Source organism: Lethenteron reissneri, chromosome 17 (assembly GCF_015708825.2).
Source record: "Lethenteron reissneri isolate LAM-NWPU_2019-01 chromosome 17, ASM1570882v1, whole genome shotgun sequence".
In the NCBI taxonomy this organism is placed as follows: Eukaryota; Metazoa; Chordata; class Hyperoartia; order Petromyzontiformes; family Petromyzontidae; genus Lethenteron; species Lethenteron reissneri.
The window spans coordinates 15495591-15521245 of NC_083795.1; the positions used below are offsets into that span (position 1 = coordinate 15495591).

Below are 25655 nucleotides of genomic sequence, written 5' to 3' on the forward strand. Positions count from 1 at the left end.
CACTGTGATACAAGGCACGCCCACAACCAACGATGCTGCAGGAGATTTGACATTTGCTTGTTTTCGTTCAACAGAGCTGGATATTCTTAGTCGTTATATTCTTAGGTTTTTTCGGTAAAGTCACGTAGGTAAAATGTTTTAATTAATAAAAGTAAAATAAAAATAAAATACAAATCACGACGTTTCGGAGGCAACACAAGCTTCCGTCTTCAGGTGGAACCGTCACAGCACGATAGCTGTATCAAGTGAGAGAAATTCCAAGAAAACAGTCCTTGTATATATACTGGTTGAGGGTGGGAGGAGCCAAGGTAGGCCCTGAATATTATATTTGTGAGGTTCGGTGCGGCTGAAGCACGCTGTTAGGAATGAGCCTTTGTTGTGTAAACTAGGTGCGGATGATGTAAAGGTAAAAGGGACTGAGCCTTTTTGTTATGTAGAGGTTATGCGGCTGAAATCGCTGCCAGAAAATGAGTCTTTGTTGTGTAGAATGGTTGACTCGAGCCTATTGTTATGTAGATGTGGTGCGGCCGAAATCGCTGCCAGGAAATTAGTCTTTGTTGTGTAGAATGGTTGACTGAGCCTATTGTTATGTAGAGGTGGTGCGGCTGAAATCGCTGCCAGGAATGCTCCAAATATGTGTAGTTAAATCTTTTTTTTTTGCATGGTTAATAACATCTTTCCAATGATTACTAAGTTTGTACCCATCATCACGGTTGAAATTATGTCTGTTTTTGTATATTTTGATGGCCTCGTGTACTTCATTGCTATCACGTTTAGCCAGCCCATGCTGTCTCTCTCCTGTCATGATTATAAGGGAAAAAAATGCAGGCTAAACATTTTTGGGAAGATTGATGTTAAGTTGTGTTCTTGTCCCCTTCTGCATCACATGGCTGGTTGAGATGACTGGACTTCATGAAGCAAGAACATGAGTGGGTCATGTTCAATGAGCTCTTCCTGGGAGCCTTTATGTTTCTGCAACAATGACCAGAGACATGGCATAAACCCACGCACCCCAAAACGCCACACAGCTCAATCGGTCTTCAGCCTGTCCAGCACTTAATTGGGGCCCGGGAACATATTTCTTACTGCTGTCTGGATGTGGCGTAATGTGCACGTATGTCTTCAGGTCCAATCTCTTGAGTCACTAATGCATCATTCTTAAACCAGTCTATAGCAACTATATGACGAACAATATGTTTCACTACACTTGGCAATATCACCCCAACACTCAGCAATACAAAACTCACGACACCTCTGGATTGCAACAGTCTGCTGAGTGCCCTAACAGTCTTGGAACTGACGCCATCATTGAACTCCCCGTGCTGCATGTGCCGGCTGTAGGTACAGTCACAGGCTCCAGGATGCCTTGCGGCGCCTCGCTCTTGAATGTGAGGTTCGCTTCATCTTGTCCGAAGATGGCAGTGGGAAGGGTGCCGCTATGGTGACAGCCGTGGCATACCGGCTTGCTCACCAGCGCCGTCAGATTGATGAGAAGCTCGCACTACTCAAGCTGGACCACAAGGTGCTGAAGGATGTGAAGCGACATCTGCGCGAGATTGAGCGTGGACTCAAATGTGAGAGCCACAAAGAAGCCTCTGTAAAGATGCTTCCCTCCTATGTGCGCACCATCTCCAATGGCAATGGTGAGTGGTGTACGGAGATGGTGGTGGCACGTGCTTTTATGGTTTTTATTTAGTGAACTTTCAAACACCATTCTCCATCATCTTATACTTGGCACATAATGGCCCACGTTTCATAGCTGTTCAGCACTGCAGGATAGAGGCATTTTTTATTTTGCTGACACCTCAGCATAAAGCTTGTCTACAGTAATGAGCCTGTGCCAATAACCCTGCATGCCATCCTATCACACTGGCAGAGAAGGGAGAGCTCCTGACGCTGGAGCTCGAGGGTGAGAACTTCATCGTGATGCTGGTGAAGCTACTAGGGAGTGGCCGGCGCGAGGCTTTCATCTTCAAAAAGATTTTCCGTGTTTTCCCGCATATAGCCCGCATACGCATATAGCCCGCAGACGCATATAACCCGCAGACGTATATACCCCACATACGCATATAACCCGCATACGCATATAACCCGCAAAAATAGCGTTTTGTGTAAAACAATTTCAGATAGCCCACACCTCCATATACCTCGCATGCATTCATATAGTTTACGTCGTTACCGCAGCTTAATTCCATTATATTAATACGAAGTTTATATTTGTAATACATTCCACTATCAATTGTTAACATTAAAATCATAACTTGCACAAAGAAATGAAACTATCCGGAAACGAGTGAACTTAAAACGGTAAAAAAGTAACAAAATTAAATCTAACCTATATAATTCATTTTTTGTCTGTCTGTCTGTCTATCTGTCTGTCTGTCTGTTTGTCCGTCTGCGTACGCTCCCTTCCGGGGGATTTAGCTCTCGGACCGTGGGGTTCGCCGAGATTAAATTTTGCAGGTGGGCACGCCCCCGGCCCGCGGTAAACTTAGGCATTTTCGATTTTTCGTCTCTAAACTTTAAATCGGACCGATTATCGATTTAGTGCGATTGCTCTTTATTTAGTTATATAAATATATATTTATTTATTTAATATTGCCGGCCGGCACGGACCACGGCGGTTGCCCCTGGCAACGGGTAGCAACAACTTCGCTGCGGGGTGGACGCCATTTTTAATTCCCGTTACAAATATGCGCACGCATTAACACGCGACTCTGAGGTAAATTCATCAAAGTTTCACGTCCTCTTCACTCCCCTTCCACCCCAATGTGTGCAATTACTATTATAGGGTCGGTAGATAATAAAATTATAGCGATTAGACAGTATTATTGTAGCGCGGGGGGGGGGGGGGGCGTAAGGGCCCCAGTACCCACCCTCAGCCGGGTGGGCAATCTAGGCGAGGCCGGAGGCTCTGCACGGTACTAGGCCTCGACACGCAAGTCTGTCAGGCGACGACTTTGTGGTATAAACTCGATATACCCAGCGTTGCCCGGGGGAAAAATACATTTAAAATCTTCTGAAAACTTTAAAACATAACATACCAATGAAAATACAACTGTGTAATTAAAATGATAAACCCGACCGTGCCAAGAATCGATTCTCTGAATCGCGAAAAGGAATCGAAGGTTGTAGATTCATTTAGAATCGCCTTATTTCCGTTTAATAAAGTTGGTTATAGAGTTGATATAAACAGCAATACAAAACTCACGACACCTCTGGATTGCAACAGTCTGCTGAGTGCCCTAACAGTCTTGGAACTGACGCCATCATTGAACTCCCCGTGCTGCATGTGCCGGCTGTAGGTACAGTCACAGGCTCCAGGATGCCTTGCGGCGCCTCGCTCTTGAATGTGAGGTTCGCTTCATCTTGTCCGAAGATGGCAGTGGGAAGGGTGCCGCTATGGTGACAGCCGTGGCATACCGGCTTGCTCACCAGCGCCATCAGATTGATGAGAAGCTCGCACTACTCAAGCTGGACCACAAGGTGCTGAAGGATGTGAAGCGACATCTGCGCGAGATTGAGCGTGGACTCAAATGTGAGAGCTACAAAGAAGCCTCTGTAAAGATGCTTCCCTCCTATGTGCGCACCATCTCCAATGGCAATGGTGAGTGGTGTACGGAGATGGTGGTGGCACGTGCTTTTATGGTTTTTATTTAGTGAACTTTCAAACACCATTCTCCATCATCTTATACTTGGCACATAATGGCCCACGTTTCATAGCTGTTCAGCACTGCAGGATAGAGGCATTTTTTATTTTGCTGACACCTCAGCATAAAGCTTGTCTACAGTAATGAGCCTGTGCCAATAACCCTGCATGCCATCCTATCACACTGGCAGAGAAGGGAGAGCTCCTGACGCTGGAGCTCGAGGGTGAGAACTTCATCGTGATGCTGGTGAAGCTACTAGGGAGTGGCCGGCGCGAGGCTTTCATCTTCAAAAAGATTTTCCGTGTTTTCCCGCATATAGCCCGCATACGCATATAGCCCGCAGACGCATATAACCCGCAGACGTATATACCCCACATACGCATATAACCCGCATACGCATATAACCCGCAAAAATAGCGTTTTGTGTAAAACAATTTCAGATAGCCCACACCTCCATATACCTCGCATGCATTCATATAGTTTACGTCGTTACCGCAGCTTAATTCCATTATATTAATACGAAGTTTATATTTGTAATACATTCCACTATCAATTGTTAACATTAAAATCATAACTTGCACAAAGAAATGAAACTATCCGGAAACGAGTGAACTTAAAACGGTAAAAAAGTAACAAAATTAAATCTAACCTATATAATTAATTTTTTGTCTGTCTGTCTGTCTGTCTGTTTGTCCGTCTGCGTATGCTCCCTTCCGGGGGATTTAGCTCTCGGACCGTGGGGTTCGCCGAGATTAAATTTTGCAGGTGGGCACGCCCCCGGCCCGCGGTAAACTTAGGCATTTCCGATTTTTCGTCTCTAAACTTTAAATCGGACCGATTATCGATTTAGTGCGATTGCTCTTTATTTATTTATATAAATAAATATTTATTTATTTAATATTGCCGGCCGGCGCGGACCACGGCGGTTGCCCCTGGCAACGGGTAGCAACAACTTCGCTGCGGGGTGGACGCCATTTTTAATTCCCGTTACAAATATGCGCACGCATTAACACGCGACTCTGAGGTAAATTCATCAAAGTTTCACGTCCTCTTCACTCCCCTTCCACCCCAATGTGTGCAATTACTATTATAGAGTCGGTAGATAATAAAATTATAGCGATTAGACAGTATTATTGTAGCGCGGGGGGGGGGGGGGGCGTAAGGGCCCCAGTACCCACCCTCAGCCGGGTGGGCAATCTAGGCGAGGCCGGAGGCTCTGCACGGTACTAGGCCTCGACACGCAAGTCTGTCAGGCGACGACTTTGTGGTATAAACTCGATATACCCAGCGTTGCCCGGGGGAAAAATACATTAAAAATCTTCTGAAAACTTTAAAACATAACATACCAATGAAAATACAACTGTGTAATTAAAATTATAAACCCGACCGCGCCAAGAATCGATTATCTGAATCGCGAAAAGGAATCGAAGGTTGTAGATTCATTTAGAATCGCCTTATTTCCGTTTAATAAAGTTGGTTATAGAGTTGATATAAACTGCTACGAATGGGAAATATCCGGCGTTGACTGGGGCTAAAATATAATTAAAAACTCCTGAAAACTTTAAAACATAACATAACAATGAAAATAAAACTCTGTAATTAAAAATGGAAACCTCCTATGCGCCAAGAATCGATTCTTTGAATCGCGCAAAGGAATCATCGAAGGTTGTAGATTCCTTTAGGATCGCGCTTAACATGTGGTGAGGGGGAGAATGGTGAGGGGTGAGTGGTGAGTGGTGAGGGGTGAGTGGTGAGGGGTGAGTGGTGAGGGGTGAGGGGTGAGTGGTGAGGGGTGAGTGGTGAGGGGTGAGTGGTGAGGGGTGAGTGGTGAGGGGTGAGGGGTGAGTGGTGAGGGGTGAGGGGTGAGTGGTGAGGGGTGAGTGGTGAGGGGTGAGTGGTGAGGGGTGAGTGGTGAGTGGTGAGGGGTGAGTGGTGAGGGGTGAGTGGTGAGGGGTGTGGGGTGAGGGGTGAGTGGTGAGGGGTGAGGGGTGAGGGGTGAGTGGTGAGGGGTGAGTGGTGAGGGGTGAGGGTTGAGTGGTGAGGGGTGAGTGGTGAGGGGTGAGGGGTGAGTGGTGAGGGGTGAGTGGTGAGGGGTGAGTGGTGAGGGGTGAGTGGTGAGGGGTGAGGGGTGAGTGGTGAGGGGTGAGTGGTGAGGGTGAGGGTGAGTGGTGAGGGGTGAGTGGTGAGGGGTGAGGGGTGAGTGGTGAGGGTGAGTGGTGAGGGGTGAGTGGTGAGGGGTGAGCGGTGAGGGGTGAGGGGTGAGCGGTGAGGGGTGAGCGGTGAGGGGTGAGGGGTGAGTGGTGAGCGGTGAGGGGTGAGCGGTGAGGGGTGAGCGGTGAGCGGTGAGGGGTGAGGGGTGAGTGGTGAGGGGTGAGGGGTGAGGGGTGAGGGGTGAGTGGTGAGGGGTGAGTGGTGAGTGGTGAGGGGTGAGTGGTGAGGGGAGAGTGGTGATTGGTGAGTGGGGAGGGTGAGTGGCGGTTGTTAGTGGTGATTAGTGAGGGGTGAGTGGTGAGGGTGAGCGTGAGTGGTGAGGGTGAGTGGTAAGAGTGAGTGGTGAGGGTGAGTGGCGGTTGTGAGAGGTGATTAGTGAGTGGTGAGGGTGAGTGGTGAGGGTTAGTGGTGAGCATGAGTGGCGAGGGTGAGTGTTGAGCGTGAGTGGTGAGGGTGAGTGGTGATTGTTGAGGGTGTGATTGGTGAGGATGAGTGGTGAGTAGTGAGGGTGAGTGGTGATTGATGAGGGTGAGTGGCGGTTGTGAGTGGTGATTAGTGAGGGGTGAGTGGTGAGGGTGAGCGTGAGTGGTTAGGGTGAGTGGTGAGGGTGAGCGGTGAGGGTGAGCAGTGAGGGTGAGTGGTGATTGGTGAGGGTGTGATTGGTGAGGATGAGTGGTGAGTGGTCAGGGTGAGTGGTGAGGGTGAGTGGTGAGCGGTGAGGGTGAGTGTTGAGGGTGAGTGGTGAGTGGTTAGGGTGAGTAGTGAGGGTGAGTGGTGAGCGTGAGTGGTGAGTGGTGAGCGTGACTGGTGAGGGAGAGTGGTGAGGGAGAGTGGTGAGGGAGAGTAGTGAGTGGTGAGGGTGAGTGGTAAGTGGTGAGGGTGAGTGGTGATTGGTGAGGGAGAGTGGTGAGGGAGAGTGGTGAGGGAGAGTGGTGAGTGAGAGTGGTGAGGGAGAGTGGTGAGGGTGAGTAGTGAGTGGTGAGGGTGAGTAGTAAGTGGTGAGGGTGAGTGGTGATTGGTGAGGGTGAGTGGGGAGGGTGAGTGGCGGTTGTTAGTGGTGATTAGTGAGGGGTGAGTGGTGAGGGCGAGCGTGAGTGGTGAGGTTGAGTGGCGAGCAGTGAGGGTGAGTGGTGATTGGTGAGGGTGTGATTGGTGAGGATGAGTGGTGAGGGTGAGTAGTGAGGGTGAGTGGTTGTTGTGAGGGTGAGTGGTTGTTGTGAGGGTGAGTGGTGAGGGTGAGTGGTAAGAGTGAGTGGTGAGGGTGAGTGACGGTTGTGAGAGGTGATTAGTGAGTGGTGAGGGTGAGTGGTGAGGGTTAGTGGTGATTAGTGAGGGGTGAGTGGTGAGGGTGAGTGGTGAGTGGTGAGGGTGAGTGGCGGTTGAGAGTGGTGATTAGTGAGGGGTGAGTGGTGAGGGTGAGCGTGAGTGGTGAGGGTGAGTGGTGAGGGTGAGCGGTGAGGGTGAGCAGTGAGGGTGAGTGGTGATTGGTGAGGGTGTGATTGGTGAGGATGAGTGGTGAGTGGTCAGGGTGAGTGGTGAGGGTGAGTGGTGAGCGGCGAGGGTGAGTGTTGAGGGTGAGTGGTGAGCGGTGAGGGTGAGTGTTGAGGGTGAGTGGTGAGTAGTGAGGGTGTGTGGTGAGCGTGACTGGTGAGTGTGAGTGGTGAGGGAGAGTGGTGAGGGAAAGTGGTGAGGGTGAATGGTGAGGGTGAGTGGTGAGGGTGAATGGTGAGGGTGAGTGGTGAGGGTGAGTGGTGATTGGTGAGGGTGAGTGGGGAGGGTGAGTGGCAGTTGTGAGTGGTGATTAGTGAGGGGTGAGTGGTGAGCGTGAGTGTGAGTGGCGAGGGTGAGGTTGAGTGGTGAGCGGTGAGGGTGAGCAGTGAGGGTGAGTGGTGATTGGTGAGGGTGCGATTGGTGAGGATGAGTAGTGAGGGTGAGTGGTTGTTGTGAGGGTGAGTGGTGAGGGTGAGTGATGAGGGTGAGTGGTAAGAGTGAGTGGTGAGGGTGAGTGACGGTTGTGAGAGGTGATTAGTGAGTGGTGAGTGGTGAGGGTTAGTGGTGAGCATGAGTGGTAAGGGAGAGTGTTGAGCGTGAGTGGTGAGGGTGAGTGGTGATTGTTGAGGGTGTGATTGGTGAGGATGAGGGGTGAGTGGTGAGGGTGAGTGGCGGTTGTGAGTGGTGATTAGTGAGGGGTGTGTGGTGAGGGTGAGCGTGAGTGGTGAATGGTGAGGGTGAGTGGTGAGGGTGAGCAGTGAGGGTGAGTGGTGATTGGTGAGGGTGTGATTGGTGAGGATGAGTGGTGAGTGGTCAGGGTGAGTGGTGAGGGTGAGTGGTGAGCGGTGAGGGTGAGTGTTGAGGGTGAGTGGTGAGTGGTTAGGGTGAGTAGTGAGGGTGAGTGGTGAGCGTGAGTGGTGAGTGGTGAGCGTGACTGGTGAGGGAGAGTGGTGAGGGAGAGTGGTGAGGGAGAGTAGTGAGTGGTGAGGGTGAGTGGTAAGTGGTGAGGGTGAGTGGTGATTGGTGAGGGTGAGTGGGGAGGGTGAGTGGCGGTTGTTAGTGGTGATTAGTGAGGGGTGAGTGGTGAGGGCGAGCGTGAGTGGTGAGGTTGAGTGGCGAGCAGTGAGGGTGAGTGGTGATTGGTGAGGGTGTGATTGGTGAGGATGAGTGGTGAGGGTGAGTAGTGAGGGTGAGTGGTTGTTGTGAGGGTGAGTGGTTGTTGTGAGGGTGAGTGGTGAGGGTGAGTGGTAAGAGTGAGTGGTGAGGGTGAGTGACGGTTGTGAGAGGTGATTAGTGAGTGGTGAGGGTGAGTGGTGAGGGTTAGTGGTGATTAGTGAGGGGTGAGTGGTGAGGGTGAGTGGTGAGTGGTGAGGGTGAGTGGCGGTTGAGAGTGGTGATTAGTGAGGGGTGAGTGGTGAGGGTGAGCGTGAGTGGTGAGGGTGAGTGGTGAGGGTGAGCGGTGAGGGTGAGCAGTGAGGGTGAGTGGTGATTGGTGAGGGTGTGATTGGTGAGGATGAGTGGTGAGTGGTCAGGGTGAGTGGTGAGGGTGAGTGGTGAGCGGCGAGGGTGAGTGTTGAGGGTGAGTGGTGAGCGGTGAGGGTGAGTGTTGAGGGTGAGTGGTGAGTAGTGAGGGTGTGTGGTGAGCGTGACTGGTGAGTGGTGAGGGTGAGTGGTGAGGGAGAGTGGTGAGGGAAAGTGGTGAGGGTGAATGGTGAGGGTGAGTGGTGAGGGTGAATGGTGAGGGTGAGTGGTGAGGGTGAGTGGTGATTGGTGAGGGTGAGTGGGGAGGGTGAGTGGCAGTTGTGAGTGGTGATTAGTGAGGGGTGAGTGGTGAGCGTGAGTGTGAGTGGCGAGGGTGAGGTTGAGTGGTGAGCGGTGAGGGTGAGCAGTGAGGGTGAGTGGTGATTGGTGAGGGTGCGATTGGTGAGGATGAGTAGTGAGGGTGAGTGGTTGTTGTGAGGGTGAGTGGTGAGGGTGAGTGATGAGGGTGAGTGGTAAGAGTGAGTGGTGAGGGTGAGTGACGGTTGTGAGAGGTGATTAGTGAGTGGTGAGGGTGAGTGGTGAGGGTTAGTGGTGAGCATGAGTGGTAAGGGAGAGTGTTGAGCGTGAGTGGTGAGGGTGAGTGGTGATTGTTGAGGGTGTGATTGGTGAGGATGAGGGGTGAGTGGTGAGGGTGAGTGGCGGTTGTGAGTGGTGATTAGTGAGGGGTGTGTGGTGAGGGTGAGCGTGAGTGGTGAATGGTGAGGGTGAGTGGTGAGGGTGAGCAGTGAGGGTGAGTGGTGATTGGTGAGGGTGTGATTGGTGAGGATGAGTGGTGAGTGGTCAGGGTGAGTGGTGAGGGTGAGTGGTGAGAGGTGAGGGTGAGTGTTGAGGGTGAGTGGTGAGGGGTGAGTGGTGAGGGGTGAGTGGTGAGGGGTGAGTGGTGAGGGGTGAGTGGTGAGGGGTGAGCGGTGAGGGGTGAGGGGTGAGCGGTGAGGGGTGAGCGGTGAGGGGTGAGGGGTGAGTGGTGAGTGGTGAGGGGTGAGTGGTGAGGGGTGAGTGGTGAGGGGTGAGGGGTGAGTGGTGAGGGGTGAGTGGTGAGGGGTGAGGGGTGAGTGGTGAGTGGTGAGGGGTGAGTGGTGAGGGGTGAGTGGTGAGGGGTGAGGGGTGAGCGGTGAGGGGTGAGCGGTGAGGGGTGAGCGGTGAGCGGTGAGGGGTGAGCGGTGAGGGTGAGCGGTGAGCGGTGAGCGGTGAGGGGTGAGGGGTGAGTGGTGAGGGGTGAGTGGTGAGGGGTGAGTGGTGAGGGGTGAGTGGTGAGTGGTGAGGGGTGAGTGGTGAGGGGAGAGTGGTGATTGGTGAGTGGGGAGGGTGAGTGGCGGTTGTTAGTGGTGATTAGTGAGGGGTGAGTGGTGAGGGTGAGCGTGAGTGGTGAGGGTGAGTGGTAAGAGTGAGTGGTGAGGGTGAGTGGCGGTTGTGAGAGGTGATTAGTGAGTGGTGAGGGTGAGTGGTGAGGGTTAGTGGTGAGCATGAGTGGCGAGGGTGAGTGTTGAGCGTGAGTGGTGAGGGTGAGTGGTGATTGTTGAGGGTGTGATTGGTGAGGATGAGTGGTGAGTAGTGAGGGTAAGTGGTGATTGGTGAGGGTGAGTGGCGGTTGTGAGTGGTGATTAGTGAGGGGTGAGTGGTGAGGGTGAGCGTGAGTGGTTAGGGTGAGTGGTGAGGGTGAGCGGTGAGGGTGAGCAGTGAGGGTGAGTGGTGATTGGTGAGGGTGTGATTGGTGAGGATGAGTGGTGAGTGGTCAGGGTGAGTGGTGAGGGTGAGTGGTGAGCGGTGAGGGTGAGTGTTGAGGGTGAGTGGTGAGTGGTTAGGGTGAGTAGTGAGGGTGAGTGGTGAGCGTGAGTGGTGAGTGGTGAGCGTGACTGGTGAGGGAGAGTGGTGAGGGAGAGTGGTGAGGGAGAGTAGTGAATGGTGAGGGTGAGTGGTAAGTGGTGAGGGTGAGTGCTGATTGGTGAGGGAGAGTGGTGAGGGAGAGTGGTGAGGGAGAGTGGTGAGTGAGAGTGGTGAGGGAGAGTGGTGAGGGTGAGTAGTGAGTGGTGAGGGTGAGTGGTAAGTGGTGAGGGTGAGTGGTGATTGGTGAGGGTGAGTGGGGAGGGTGAGTGGCGGTTGTTAGTGGTGATTAGTGAGGGGTGAGTGGTGAGGGCGAGCGTGAGTGGTGAGGTTGAGTGGCGAGCAGTGAGGGTGAGTGGTGATTGGTGAGGGTGTGATTGGTGAGGATGAGTGGTGAGGGTGAGTAGTGAGGGTGAGTGGTTGTTGTGAGGGTGAGTGGTTGTTGTGAGGGTGAGTGGTGAGGGTGAGTGGTAAGAGTGAGTGGTGAGGGTGAGTGACGGTTGTGAGAGGTGATTAGTGAGTGGTGAGGGTGAGTGGTGAGGGTTAGTGGTGATTAGTGAGGGGTGAGTGGTGAGGGTGAGTGGTGAGTGGTGAGGGTGAGTGGCGGTTGAGAGTGGTGATTAGTGAGGGGTGAGTGGTGAGGGTGAGCGTGAGTGGTGAGGGTGAGTGGTGAGGGTGAGCGGTGAGGGTGAGCAGTGAGGGTGAGTGGTGATTGGTGAGGGTGTGATTGGTGAGGATGAGTGGTGAGTGGTCAGGGTGAGTGGTGAGGGTGAGTGGTGAGCGGCGAGGGTGAGTGTTGAGGGTGAGTGGTGAGCGGTGAGGGTGAGTGTTGAGGGTGAGTGGTGAGTAGTGAGGGTGTGTGGTGAGCGTGACTGGTGAGTGGTGAGGGTGAGTGGTGAGGGAGAGTGGTGAGGGAAAGTGGTGAGGGTGAATGGTGAGGGTGAGTGGTGAGGGTGAATGGTGAGGGTGAGTGGTGAGGGTGAGTGGTGATTGGTGAGGGTGAGTGGGGAGGGTGAGTGGCAGTTGTGAGTGGTGATTAGTGAGGGGTGAGTGGTGAGCGTGAGTGTGAGTGGCGAGGGTGAGGTTGAGTGGTGAGCGGTGAGGGTGAGCAGTGAGGGTGAGTGGTGATTGGTGAGGGTGCGATTGGTGAGGATGAGTAGTGAGGGTGAGTGGTTGTTGTGAGGGTGAGTGGTGAGGGTGAGTGATGAGGGTGAGTGGTAAGAGTGAGTGGTGAGGGTGAGTGACGGTTGTGAGAGGTGATTAGTGAGTGGTGAGGGTGAGTGGTGAGGGTTAGTGGTGAGCATGAGTGGTAAGGGAGAGTGTTGAGCGTGAGTGATGAGGGTGAGTGGTGATTGTTGAGGGTGTGATTGGTGAGGATGAGGGGTGAGTGGTGAGGGTGAGTGGCGGTTGTGAGTGGTGATTAGTGAGGGGTGTGTGGTGAGGGTGAGCGTGAGTGGTGAATGGTGAGGGTGAGTGGTGAGGGTGAGCAGTGAGGGTGAGTGGTGATTGGTGAGGGTGTGATTGGTGAGGATGAGTGGTGAGTGGTCAGGGTGAGTGGTGAGGGTGAGTGGTGAGAGGTGAGGGTGAGTGTTGAGGGTGAGTGGTGAGTAGTGAGGGTGAGTGGTGAGCGTGACTGGTGAGTGGTGAGGGAGAGTGGTGAGGGAGAGTGGTGAGGGTGAATGGTGAGGGTGAGTGGTGAGGGTGAGTGGCAAGTGGTGAGGGTGAGTGGTGATTGGTGAGGGTGTGATTGGTGAGGATGAGTGGTGAGGGTGAGGGTGCGATTGGTGAGGATGAGTAGTGAGGGTGAGTGGTTGTTGTGAGGGTGAGTGGTGAGGGTGAGTAGTGAGGGTGAGTGGTGATTGGTGAGGGTGAGTGGCGGTTGTGAGTGGTGATTAGTGAGGGGTGAGTGGTGAGGGTGAGCGTGAGTGGTTAGGGTGAGTGGTGAGGGTGAGCGGTGAGGGTGAGCAGTGAGGGTGAGTGGTGATTGGTGAGGGTGTGATTGGTGAGGATGAGTGGTGAGTGGTCAGGGTGAGTGGTGAGGGTGAGTGGTGAGCGGTGAGGGTGAGTGTTGAGGGTGAGTGGTGAGTGGTTAGGGTGAGTAGTGAGGGTGAGTGGTGAGCGTGAGTGGTGAGTGGTGAGCGTGACTGGTGAGGGAGAGTGGTGAGGGAGAGTGGTGAGGGAGAGTAGTGAGTGGTGAGGGTGAGTGGTAAGTGGTGAGGGTGAGTGGTGATTGGTGAGGGAGAGTGGTGAGGGAGAGTGGTGAGTGAGAGTGGTGAGGGAGAGTGGTGAGGGTGAGTAGTGAGTGGTGAGGGTGAGTGGTAAGTGGTGAGGGTGAGTGGTGATTGGTGAGGGTGAGTGGGGAGGGTGAGTGGCGGTTGTTAGTGGTGATTAGTGAGGGGTGAGTGGTGAGGGCGAGCGTGAGTGGTGAGGTTGAGTGGCGAGCAGTGAGGGTGAGTGGTGATTGATGAGGGTGTGATTGGTGAGGATGAGTGGTGAGTGGTGATGGGTGAGTGGTGAGCGGTGAGGGGTGAGTGGTGAGGGTGAGTGGTGAGGGTGAGTGGTGAGGGTGAGTGCTGAGTGGTGAGGGTGAGTGGTGAGAGAGTGGTTAGTTTTGAGGGTGAGTGGTGAGGTTGAGTGGTGAGGGTTAGTGGAGAGTGGTGAGTGGTGATTGGTCAGTGGTGATTGGTGAGGATGAATGGTGAGTAGTGAGGGTGAAGTTGAGTGGTGAGGGTGAGTGGTGGTTGTGACGGTGAGTGGTGAGGGTGAGTGGTGAGGGTGAGTGGTGAGGCTGAATGGGGAGGGTGAATGGTGAGAGTGAGTGGTGAGTGGTGAGGGAGAGTGGTGAGTGAGAGTGGTGAGGGTTAGTGGTGAGGGTTAGTGGTGAGAGTGAGTGGTGAGGGTGAGTGGTGATTGGTGAGTTGTGAGGGTGAATGGTGAATAGTGAGTGGGAGTGGTGAGTGGTGAGGATGAGTGGTGAGGGTGAGTTGTGAGTGGTGAATGGTGAGGGTGAATGATGAGTACAGTCAATATGCACTGCTGTTATCATACCAGGTACCACCACCACAATATGTACTCCTCTCATCATAGCAGATACCACCACAGCAGTATGCACTGCTGTAATCATAGCAGGTACCAACACAGCAGTATGCACTGCTGTAATCATAGCAGGTACCAACACAGCAGTATGCACTGCTGTAATCATAGCAGATACCACCACAGCAGTATGCACTGCTGTAATCATAGCAGGTTCCACCACAATATGCACTGCTGTCATCATAACAGGTACCAACACAGCAGTATGCACTGCTGTAGTGATAGCAGGTACGACCTCAGTCGGTATACACTGCTGTAGTGATAGTAGATACTGCTATCGAGTTGGTAGATACCGCTATAGTAAATACTAAAACAGTCAGTATATACCACTACAGTCAGTCAATACTGCTACAGTCAGTATATACTACTATACAGTCAGTACATACTGCTACGGTGAGTAGCTACTAGAGTCAGTAGATACTATTATAGAGTGAGTATATACTGCTATAGATTTTGTAGTTACTACTATAGTCAGTGGATACAACTATAGAGTCAGCAGATACTATACAGTTAGTCGTTACGAGTATATAGTCGGTAGATACTACTGTAGGCCCAGTAAATACTACTATGGTCAGTAGTTATTCCAGTCACTAAATACTACTACACAGTCAGTAGCTACTACTGGCTCAGTAGATACTACGGTACAGTCAGTAGATACTACTACAGAGTCAATAGATACCACTTCCTCTGTTGTATATAAGGTGTTGTTAGGGGAAAATGTCAAAACTGGGTGGTTTTTAACTTTTGCCGACAAAACTGGATCCCAAATGTCAAAACTGGGTGCACCCTGGGTGGCCAAAAACTTGAGTTTTGGACACTCAGGGTGCACCCAGTTTTGACATTTGTCAAATACACTTGATAATTGTATACTAGCACAGTGTGCCAGCACCCCATTCATCTAAACACTTGGTATTTGTATACTGGCACACTGTGCCAGCACCCCATTCATCTAAACACTTGGTATTAGTATGCTGGCACAGTGTGCCAGCACCATATAACTACACACACTTGATATTTGTACGCTGGCACAGTGTGCCAGCACCCCAACGACCAACATTTCAAGCTATGGCTCGGACTCGGAAGTGAGCTCGGGGCGGGCTTGCGACCAGGCGGGCGCACTGCCACCTTGCGTGATGACCTAGACTAGTGACTCGCGTCAATACCAAACTTTTGGATTGTTGGTTGATGCTACGCGCTACTGTACACCCTTAAATTTGCCATGCATTCGACCATAGCCCGCCAAACGACCAAGCACAGAGACAAAGGCGACGTCCTTGGGAGATGGACCAGCCTGCTTGACGCTCCTGACCATGGTCCCAATGGTGCGGAACAAACCAACGAATGCGCATCTCGTTGATTGGTCAATCCTTTGGCCCACCGTTATGGTGATTGGCGGAAATATTGTGTGAAAAATCAAATTGCTGGCAATGAAAATAGACATATTGTCTCGTGAAAAATTGAAAGTAGACGTAGAAACGTGATTTTTCACAAGCATTTTTCACGAAACAGGTGGAGGAGCGGCTCACATTCGAATGGCAACCCTCCACCCCAAGAAGACTTTTACCACGCGCCGCGAGGCCATCCACGGCATCCAAGACTTTGCTTTGCAACAAGGCAAGCGCGCGGTCCTTGACCTCAAGCGAAGCGGCGGACGGCACGTTGCCATCGTCTGCTCTAGTTCAACACCTTGTTCCTTCAAGGTGAAGCTGACGAAGCTCACGGGGGAACGACGCGGCTTCCGCGTCTCGGCGCTGTGCACGGATCACCACGGCTGCACGGGCACTACCAAGATCACGCAGCGCCAAGTGGAGGCGAACACGACAGCCCGTTCGGCCTTTCGCACCAACCCCCGTACCTCCGCACTGACTGTCATTGCCCAGGTCGCCGACGTTGCTCGCGTCATTGTCCCGACCCGGATGATGTACCGCGCCAAGGACACGTGCATCGCGGCGAACGAGAGTGCGGCCCATGCAGGCTTCGAGTTCATCAACTCGCTGGTGGAGACGTTCGGCAAGCTCAACGCGACGACCTGCAGTGTGCGAGAAGACGCGGGCATCTTCTGGGGTGCGTTCATCTGCAACCCGATCGCACGCTCGTTGCAGCCAAGTCTTCAACGCGTCGTCGGCATCGACGGGTCGCACATGAAGGCGCGCGCCTACAACGGAACCATGCTCGTCCTCGTTGGGCGCGACGGCAACAACCGCAACGTCCTTCTCGCCGTGGCGCTGGTGCCGTCCGAGACGGCAGCGGCCTACGACTGGTTTCTCAACTGCTGCACGACCAACGACATCGAGCTCGACGGCACGCCGGTCTTCTGCGATCGTGGCACGGGCATCCTAGCCTCCGACTGGAAGGACCTCATGCTCATCCACTGCACGCGGCATTTGATCTGCAACGGCGTGGACAACATCGGCTCCGTGTTCACGCCCGACCTCCAAGGCATTATCTACGATGCCCAAGGGTGCGCCTCCGAGGCCGCGTTCCGCAGCTCCTTGGGCTGCTTGGACGTAGCTCTGCCTGCGGCGGCCACGTACTACAACAAGATCGACCCCCACACGTGGGCGCTCTACCCGCACCTGCACACGACGCCATTGTACGGCTGGCGCACGACGAACTTTGTGGAGTCCACGAACAGCGAGGCCCTGCCGGCTCGCGAGATGGACCCCTTCCACTTCCTCATGCACCACATGGAAGACATGATGACGACGGCCTTTGCCCACCGCAGCGACGCCGAGAAGTGGGCCGCTCAAGGGCGTGTCATTACGCCGTACGCTCAAGGACTCATCGACGCTCAGCAGGCGTTGGCCCCGAGGTACAAGGTCTACGAGAGTACCTCGACGCGTGCATACGTCAAGGATCCAGACGCCTACGCCTCTGCCAAGCGTCGAGTCGATCTCAGCTCTCGGTCGTGCACGTGCGGGTACATGAAGCAGATGGGCTTGCCGTGTCGGCACTACATTCATGCCCTCATGGCGTTTGGGCGGATGCCCGAGCTCTACGACGCATGTGCGGTGTGTTACCAAGTCTCTGCCATCAACACGACATGGACCTCGGTTGCCGGTATCGAGCTGCCCATTGCCGAGGAGCTGCAACGCGACAACACCATGATGCCACCTCCTCGCCAGAAGAAGGCTGGCCGCCCGAAGAAGCGTCGGATTCGCAACCGTGGCGAAGGTGGCCCATTGGGCCTCACGCGGTGCTCCTTCTGTCGCGCCAAGGGCCACAACAAGCGCTCTTGCCCGTCGAAGTAGTTATATATGTAACAAACATGTTTTGTTCTAAGTGTGCAGCACCATACTTCTCGACGCAAACACTATCTACCGTTGTTCTACTGTAGTAGGTGTAGCATGCAAGCTGGCACACTGTACCAGTATACAAATGGCAAGTTCGTGTATGTTCGCGAGCTGAAAGTGTTACTGTAGTTGCAAGCTGGCACACTGTGCCAGTATACATATGGCAAGTAAGTGTTACTGTAGTAGCGAGCTGGCACACTGTGCCAGTATACAAACGGCAAGTAAGCGAGCTGGCACACTGTGCCAGTATGCAAACGGGAAGTTTGTGGTGCAAGGTATGGAACATGAGCCACGAGAAACATCATTTGGAACGCTCTAAATCTGTGGCGACATATGGATGAATAACGCAAGGACCTAAACGTGTACAAAATGATACATTAAATCGTACACCTTCTTCACCCAGTTTTGACATTTGTCCACATTGAACATCACCCAGTTTTGTCATATCAAAAAGCACCACCCTGTTTTGCCTGTCGTTTTCCAAGACCACCCAGTTTTGACATTTGGGATCCAGTTTTGTCGGCAAAAGTTAAAAACCACCCAGTTTTGACATTTTCCCGTGTTGTTAGTATATATACCTACGAGGGGTAAAGATATTTTTTGAGGGGGGGGGGAGACCACAATTTTCGGAAACATTTCGACATCAACTATTTACTCCACACTTTCTACAACTTTTTGGACTTGTGAAAGCCTCTTATATATTTGTTGGTGGAGAAATGTACAAACAGCCCACCGGGCTTTGACAATACCTTAGTATCTGTGTATATATATGTAAGGTTTTTAAGAAATATATTTTTCACCCGGGCAAAGCCGGGTACTTCTGCTAGTATCCAATAAATAAGTAACATAACTGGTACATAAGTGTACAGTTTAAGCACTGGTAGATTGCGCACTGCGCAGACAATAGCGGCACTACGGTGACGCCGTTGCCTCGCCCCCAACCCCCACCTCTCTCTCCCCCAGCTGCCCCACCCCCCAACCCCCACCTCTCTCTCCCCCCAGCTGCCCCACCCCCCAACCCCCCACCTCTCCCTCCCCCCAGCTACCCCCCAACCCCACCTCTCTCTCCCCCCAGCTGCCCCACCCCCCAACCCCCCACCTCTCCCTCCCCCCAGCTACCCCACCCCCAACCCCCACCTCTCTCTCCCCCCAGCTGCCCCACCCCCCAACCCCCACCTCTCTCTCCCCCCAGCTGCCCCACCCCCCAACCCCCACCTCTCTCTCCCCCCAGCTGCCCCACCCCCCAACCCCCCACCTCTCCCTCCCCCCAGCTACCCCACCCCCCAACCCCCCACCTCTCCCTCCCCCCAGCTACCCCACCCCCAACCCCCACCTCTCTCTCCCCCCAGCTGCCCCACCCCCCAACCCCCCACCTCTCCCTCCCCCCAGCTGCCCCACCCCCCAACCCCCCACCTCTCCCTCCCCCCAGCTGCCCCACCCCCAACCCCCACCTCTCTCTCCCCCCAGCTGCCCCACCCCCCAACCCCCCACCTCTCCCTCCCCCCAGCTGCCCCACCCCCAACCCCCACCTCTCTCTCCCCCCAGCTGCCCCACCCCCCAACCCCCACCTCTCTCTCCCCCCAGCTGCCCCACCCCCCAACCCGCCACCTCTCCCTCCCCCCAGCTACCCCACCCCCAACCCCCACCTCTCTCTCCCCCCAGCTGCCCCACCCCCCAACCCCCCACCTCTCCCTCCCCCCAGCTGCCCCACCCCCCAACCCCCCACCTCTCCCTCCCCCCAGCTGCCCCACCCCCAACCCCCACCTCTCTCTCCCCCCAGCTGCCCCACCCCCCAACCCCCCACCTCTCCCTCCCCCCAGCTGCCCCACCCCCCAACCCCCCACCTCTCCCTCCCCCCAGCTGCCCCACCCCCAACCCCCACCTCTCTCTCCCCCCAGCTGCCCCACCCCCCAACCCCCCACCTCTCCCTCCCCCCAGCTGCCCCACCCCCAACCCCCACCTCTCTCTCCCCCCAGCTGCCCCACCCCCAACCCCCACCTCTCTCTCCCCCCGATTCTCCCGTTGCCGGTAAACAGTGCGCGCACTTCAAACAGTGTCGTTTAATTGTACAAACAAGCAATTTTAGTGTGAGTGGTTTATTCAGCAGTGCTTTAGTGAAAGGTAAGTGTTGCATAGTGGATAGTCCTACCATGAAAAAATGTAACTAGTTATGACATGTCACACGTGTAAAATATTTTTGGGATAGCCCGCACCTCCATATACCCCGCAGGGTCTTGTTTTGTTTGTAGAAAGTGGCCTACCCCGCGGGTTATATGCGGGAAAATACGGTACTCTGTGCCCGAGAACATGCAGCGGGGCACTGCTGAGAGGGTCTGGCCGCATTCGCCTGGCTCACATTAACATAAAATCCCGGATTCCAAATTCAAATGTACTTGTTGGAAATGCTGATGAACACAACATAATATCTTGATAGAATTATGTGCTGGTGATGTTACTCTGTCTTATATGAATGCACTGGGTCAGTAGCCTGTGACCTTATGTTCATGAAGAAACTCTTGACAACAGAAATTATATTTACTGTTGGGAGACACGCCTCCATGTTTTGGCAAGCAGGGCTTCAGAGTTGATTGAAAAGCCAGCTGTCTGCAGCTCACCTGATAGCTCTTCTAGAAATGTTTTTTAGACCAAATGTTGTTATCATCAGTCCTGATCAATCCACTGTTGGATGAATGCCTTGACAAGCCGTCGCCACCTTTGACGATCTTGCGATGCAACAATCCATCCAGCACCTGCACGAGATGATTAGGCAATGTAATTACTTGTATATAATTATAAATGTGCGTACAATATTGTGACATGCCGCACCATAATTTCCCCATATCATGGTAAACACCCATGACGTGTGCTAACCGGTGCGAGTCTATGTTGCCTGTGGCTCTGACGCTGGCATGTACGCTTCACTCTCCAGCTGTTCGACCACTTGGCAGAGTGCGTGGGAGAGCTGCTGCGGGAGAGTGGCCGGAGTGGCCGATCCATCCACGTGGGGCTCATCTTCTCATTCCCCTGCTGGCAGGGCTCACTTGGGGAGGTAACATTGACCTGCAGTAGCGCGTTGGCTGCGTCTTGTCGAGGTTCATAGTTTTAACCCAGTAGGCTACCCTGGTAATTACTGCCAGTTAGCCCTCGGCAAGGTAAGGTAAAAGTTAAACTGTAAAAAAAACAAGACAAACTTTACCTTACCTTTTACCTTACCACAATACAATCGCTCTACCCTACCTTTTACCCTTTAGCAGGTAAGGTAAAAGGTAAAAAACAACGAGCCTACCTTTACCTTACCTTTTACCCTTATCCCATACAAATTACCCGATTACAGGGTAATTACTGGGGTACAACACATGGAAAAGATTTATAATGATAAATGCTAGGTAGAGCGCTTTATTCATATAGAATACTCTCGAATCGGGCGTTTAGGCTGTCGACGACACCGTCCTCCATAACCTCCTCCTCCCAGTCGTCTTGGTCGATGGCGATCTCATCAACAACCTGATCAAGTTCGTCATTGCCATCGGCCTCGGACGAACGACAGGCAATAAAATCCTGTGCCGCTCCGGCCCAGTTAGACGGAACCTTCAGGCAGCCGGCTGTGATCCATGAGCACAAGCACATGGACTGGATGAAGAGCGTCGTTGGCAGCGATTGGCGAACGCATGTGAACTCCCACTCGGCTCCGCTATTCGCGCGTTCACAGGGAGCTGACGTCACCGGCACTCCCAAGTAGTCGCAGGCCATCTTGTAGTGGGCAGGGAGCAGCTCTTTGCGGAGAGACCACCACTGCATTACGTCAATGAAGGCGCTGGCGGTCGTGACGCCCATGCTCAGAAAACGATCGACTTCATCGCCGTCGTCAATGGAGTTGCCGACGTTGCTGAACAGGGTGCTGAACAGCGACCGCTCCTCCATATGGGCAGCGACTGCCGTCAGCGAGATCATGAGCACGTCCGAGTAGCGATGCTGCAGGACAGAGCGGATTGTGGCCTTCAGTGTAGCCAGCTTGTCTTAGTCTGTCGTTTTTGGCAGCTGTGGATGCAAGTAGGATGCCACAATGGCGGGTTCCTGAACCAGTAGGTGGCGGTACCGCACCAGCTCGGCCTTCATCCCCGTCGCGGTCAAGGACTCATCGATCGCTCTAAGGGCGGCTTCACTGTGATCGCAATGTCACTGGCACGAGATCCAATGTCGACTTGTGGTCCGCCGACAACGAGGTCATGACCTGGCGCGGCATTCGCAGGAATGCTGTCACGCCCTCGATGTTTGCCCACTGCAGTTCAGATAAAGCACCGACGCCGATCACATCCTGGAAGCGCGCCATGATAATGTCCAATGGGACATGCTTCTTTATGGCGTCGTCGCCCATGTCAAACGTCGAATGCCACCTGGTTAGCGAGTCCTGGTGCGTTGGCTCCTTGCTGGCGAGCTTGGTGATCTCAGCCTCGCGGTGGTACGACTGCTGGACGACCTTGCTGCACCTGATATTGATGAGCGCCTTGCGCAGTTCGGCATTTTGTTGACTTGATCAGTTTTAGAACTTGGACGACACCGATCTGGACGGAATGATCCGCACATCGAATATGGTGGCAAGCCCGCAACTGCTCATATCCGGCATCCACGTTGACCAGGGCGAACAACGTCTTGACAGCAGGGGCGGTTTCTTCATTAGGGCGATTGGGCGACGCACCACCAATGTCATTGAACCACAGAGTTACGCTCGCCGTTACTGTGCCTCTGGATATAGTCCAATCAGCGTCATGTCACGTTCTGTGGAGTACCGCCTCTTTTTGGGCGATTTCACTCTGGTTGAGAATCGCCCAGAGTGTTCCCATAGACTTACATTCAAAGATGTTTTTTTTTCGAACGGCGGGCGCTCCAATGCATTCTCTATGGCTTCCGGGAGGGCTCGCACTAACGTGCTTACGTCATCATACGTAAGCACGTTTCAGTCAACAATATTATTTGTCGCCACCTAGTGGAATCTTTAATAAAAGAAACTGAGTGGATTGTAATAATAGTGAGTATAGAAACAAACAAGATGTATTGTAAGAGTCACTTTATTTTTCATTAATATTAAAGAAGTGAAGTTGCCTTTACATTCTTAAGCTGTTAATTTATCCATTGCATGGGTGGACCTTATCCTTATCAATCATCCAGACATTTGCCCCCCCTGAGAGATTTTGCAGGAGCCGCCACTGCTTGACAGCACTGTTCGCATCGGAGCCATTGTCGCTGATGACAGTAAGCAGTTTGGTCGAGATATTGTGCCCGAGGCTTTGGAGGTGCTCAAACAGAGCGGCCCCAATGTGCTTGCCAACACCCCTTCCGGACTGCACATCGAGGATTGTCAGCAGCATGGATTTTGACGCACCAGATTTGGTGTCGATCCAGTGCACCGTGACCATCCAAAATCCCTTCGGGTTGCGCTTCGACCACCCGTCGATGATGAGCGAGATGGCGACGTCCAGGTTGGAGAAGAACGCCCCGACGATGGGCAGCATGATGGCGTGATGCTCGACAATCCTGCGAATGATGGTGCGGTCGACTGGCCCTCGTATCCCTGCATCAATGTGTGGACCAAGGTCTTGAACTTGTCGCTGCTGGCGGCTCGCAAAGAGATTGCACCTTGGATAACAAAATCCACCACCGCGTTCTCAAACTTTACCAGGAGGCGATCCGGGATTGCTGGCCAGCTCAGCGTTTGCTGTATTAGGCAGCTTGCCGACGCCGACGTCCCGACCTCGCTGCCTGGGGTGAGCACGTTGTGTTTCTTGAGGTGAGCTTTCCACCCCGACGCATTCGTGTGGGTGGAAAACCACTTGCGGCAGTGCACGCACTGCTGCTTCCCTTGCTGTGCATGGGGCTCACCCTCCATCCAATCGTGTGTGTGTGCTCCCACGGGAACGCATGCCGCTGCCTCTTTCGATTGCTGGTCGCAGCAACCCCAAAAATGCCGTTGCTGGCATCCTCGACCTCGTCCTCTAGTACCTCTACCTCAAGAACGTGGACCGTCTCCATCTGGTCCGACATCAATTTAAAATGGAGGCCACGGACTGTGTCACGGAACTTTTAGCGGTAAACAAGGTACTGTATTTACCGGGTAATTATTCGCGCTACCTTTACCCTACCGGGTAATTCTTCTGAGCTACCTTTACCCTACCCTTTACCTTATCCCTTGGCATGTCGAAACCTTTACCCTTTACCCTTTACCTTTACCCTTTTACCCGGTAAAAAAGGTAATTTACCTTACCTTGCCGAGGCCTACTGCTAGTATATTACACGTCGAATAACGCCATGTGTGTTACAGCAAACGTTAAAAATGAACATTGCTCTATTGGGATCACACATCACATTCATTACCCTCTACTGTCAGACAAATACCTGATTGTAGGCCCGGTGCTATATCACGATGTGCCACTGGGACACATGCCACTGGAGGTGCCCTTTCAAACGTTTGAGATGAGATGTAGGTCGCTTATCACGTATCACCGGAATACACCATCAAGCCATATCATGCTATTTAACATACTACCACACCACACAATAGTGCACGACCCCACCACACGGTACCATGCTGGGCCCTGATGCGTTTGATTCTGTGCGGACAGGGTAAGCTGATGAAATGGACCAAGATGTTTGGCGCATCGGGGTGTGAGGGAATGGATGTGGTGACATAGCTTAAGGAGGCCATTGCTCGGCACAATGTGAGCACCCTGCACACACTCTGCACATATCCGGCACACACTGCACTTGCCCTGCATATGCTCCGCATACACCGTGCACACATCCTCCATGCAACCTGCACACAATGTTCACTTACCTTGCACACGCCCTACACATGCTCTGCGTGCACTGTAGACACGCTGTGCCTGCCCCGCATGTAATGGGGTTGCTGTGGGTTGTTTTAGGAGTTTGAGGTGAAGTCGGTGACGCTCACAAACGACCCGGTGGCGACCATGATGTCAGTGGCCTACACAAGCCCGCACTGCCAGGCAGCCCTCATAGTCGGTGCGTGGAGCCCCACGTGTGTGACTTGCACTTGCACCCACTCTCCAGCCATCTGCAGGTACAACCCTCGGAGTTTGTCCCACAACACCAGACGCTCAGCTGTTCTATTGCATCTTCTTCCCCATATTTTGGCTACGAATGGCATGAGTTTCTGGCTCAGGCCACCAATACGTGCACTCAAGGCCGTAGCCATGGAGTCAACATTGGGGGGAACCAAATCTTCCAGGGTGTCTGGGGGTCCCAACCCAGAAAAATATCTAAATTTGAAAACTAATTTCCTGCATGAAATATATTTTTAAAAAATCACTAACACATGGGATGGACTTTTTATTTATTTTTTACAATAATGTCTAATAGTGTATTGTATTACATTGCTCTGTTTTTACTTTTGTAACATTTATTGATTCATTGTATGTAATGGCAGAGATTAGGGATTAATAAAGTACAACTATAATCACAATCAAATCTATGCGTTGATTTATATGAAGACAAGTCCAGATATTGTGGCCAAGGTTTAGCAAATTGTTGTTTTTATTTACATAGCATAGCAATTCATACTCTTAGTTTTTTTCTTTTTTTGGGTAAAGTCACGGAGGTAAAAATAAATAATAAAAGTAAAAATAATAGAAATAATAATAGAAATAAAATTATAAATCACGACGTTTCGGAGGCAACACAAGTCTCCGTCATCAGGTGGGACCGTCACAGCTAGATTTACTGTATCAAGTGTGGCAAAATTCCAACAGACAAGCTCTTAAATACAAGTTAAGGGGGGAGGGGCTTATCTGAATGTGGTAGCCAATGAATGGGACGTCTTGGGGGGGTGGGCGGAGCTAAACGAGAACAATAGGCGCAACATGTTTTTTACACGGTGTTGGTTGACAATCAAAATACAAAAAGGAGAATACTGTTAAACGCTGGGGATGTCAACACTCGGTAAAGTAGAATAGTACCTGTCAAATAAGATGGTCCAAATATGTTTAGTTAAATCTTTTTTACATGGTTAATAACATCTTTCCAATGATTACTCAGTTTGTACCCATCATCACGGTTGAAGTTATGTCTGTGTTTGTATATCTGGATGGCTTCGTGTACAAACCTTTGATGGTAGCCACAACGTTTGCAGAGCACCTTGGTCTCGGAAAAGACAATATCATGAGAGCCCACAGCGTTGTAGCAATGATCGGCAATGGCGGAAGACTCAATTTTGCCGTGTTTCAGATCTGACTTGTGCTCGCGGACATGATCAGAGACATGACGTTTCGTTTCCCCAATGTAACAATCACCACAGCTGCAACTCAGTTTATAGACTCCAGGGTATTGCAAGTCAGGAATGACATCCTTCACAGATGGAATTAAATCACGGATTTTATGTACTGTACTGAATCGGACTTGGATCTTATGTTTGTTTAGGATTTTGGAGATTTTTTTTGGTCACGCCTGCTATGTATGACAACGTGATAGTTTTGATCGGAGTTTCAAGTGGCTGTTTCTGTATGGTGGGAGAAACAGCTTGGCGGATGGTGCGGTCAGAGTA

At 52.4% G+C, this 25655-nt stretch overlaps 1 pseudogene; it reads left to right on the forward strand.

Annotated features, from left to right (window-relative positions):
- LOC133343562 (hexokinase-2-like) overlaps positions 1–25655 on the forward strand; it is a 46122-nt pseudogene that overhangs the window by 15910 nt on the left and 4557 nt on the right.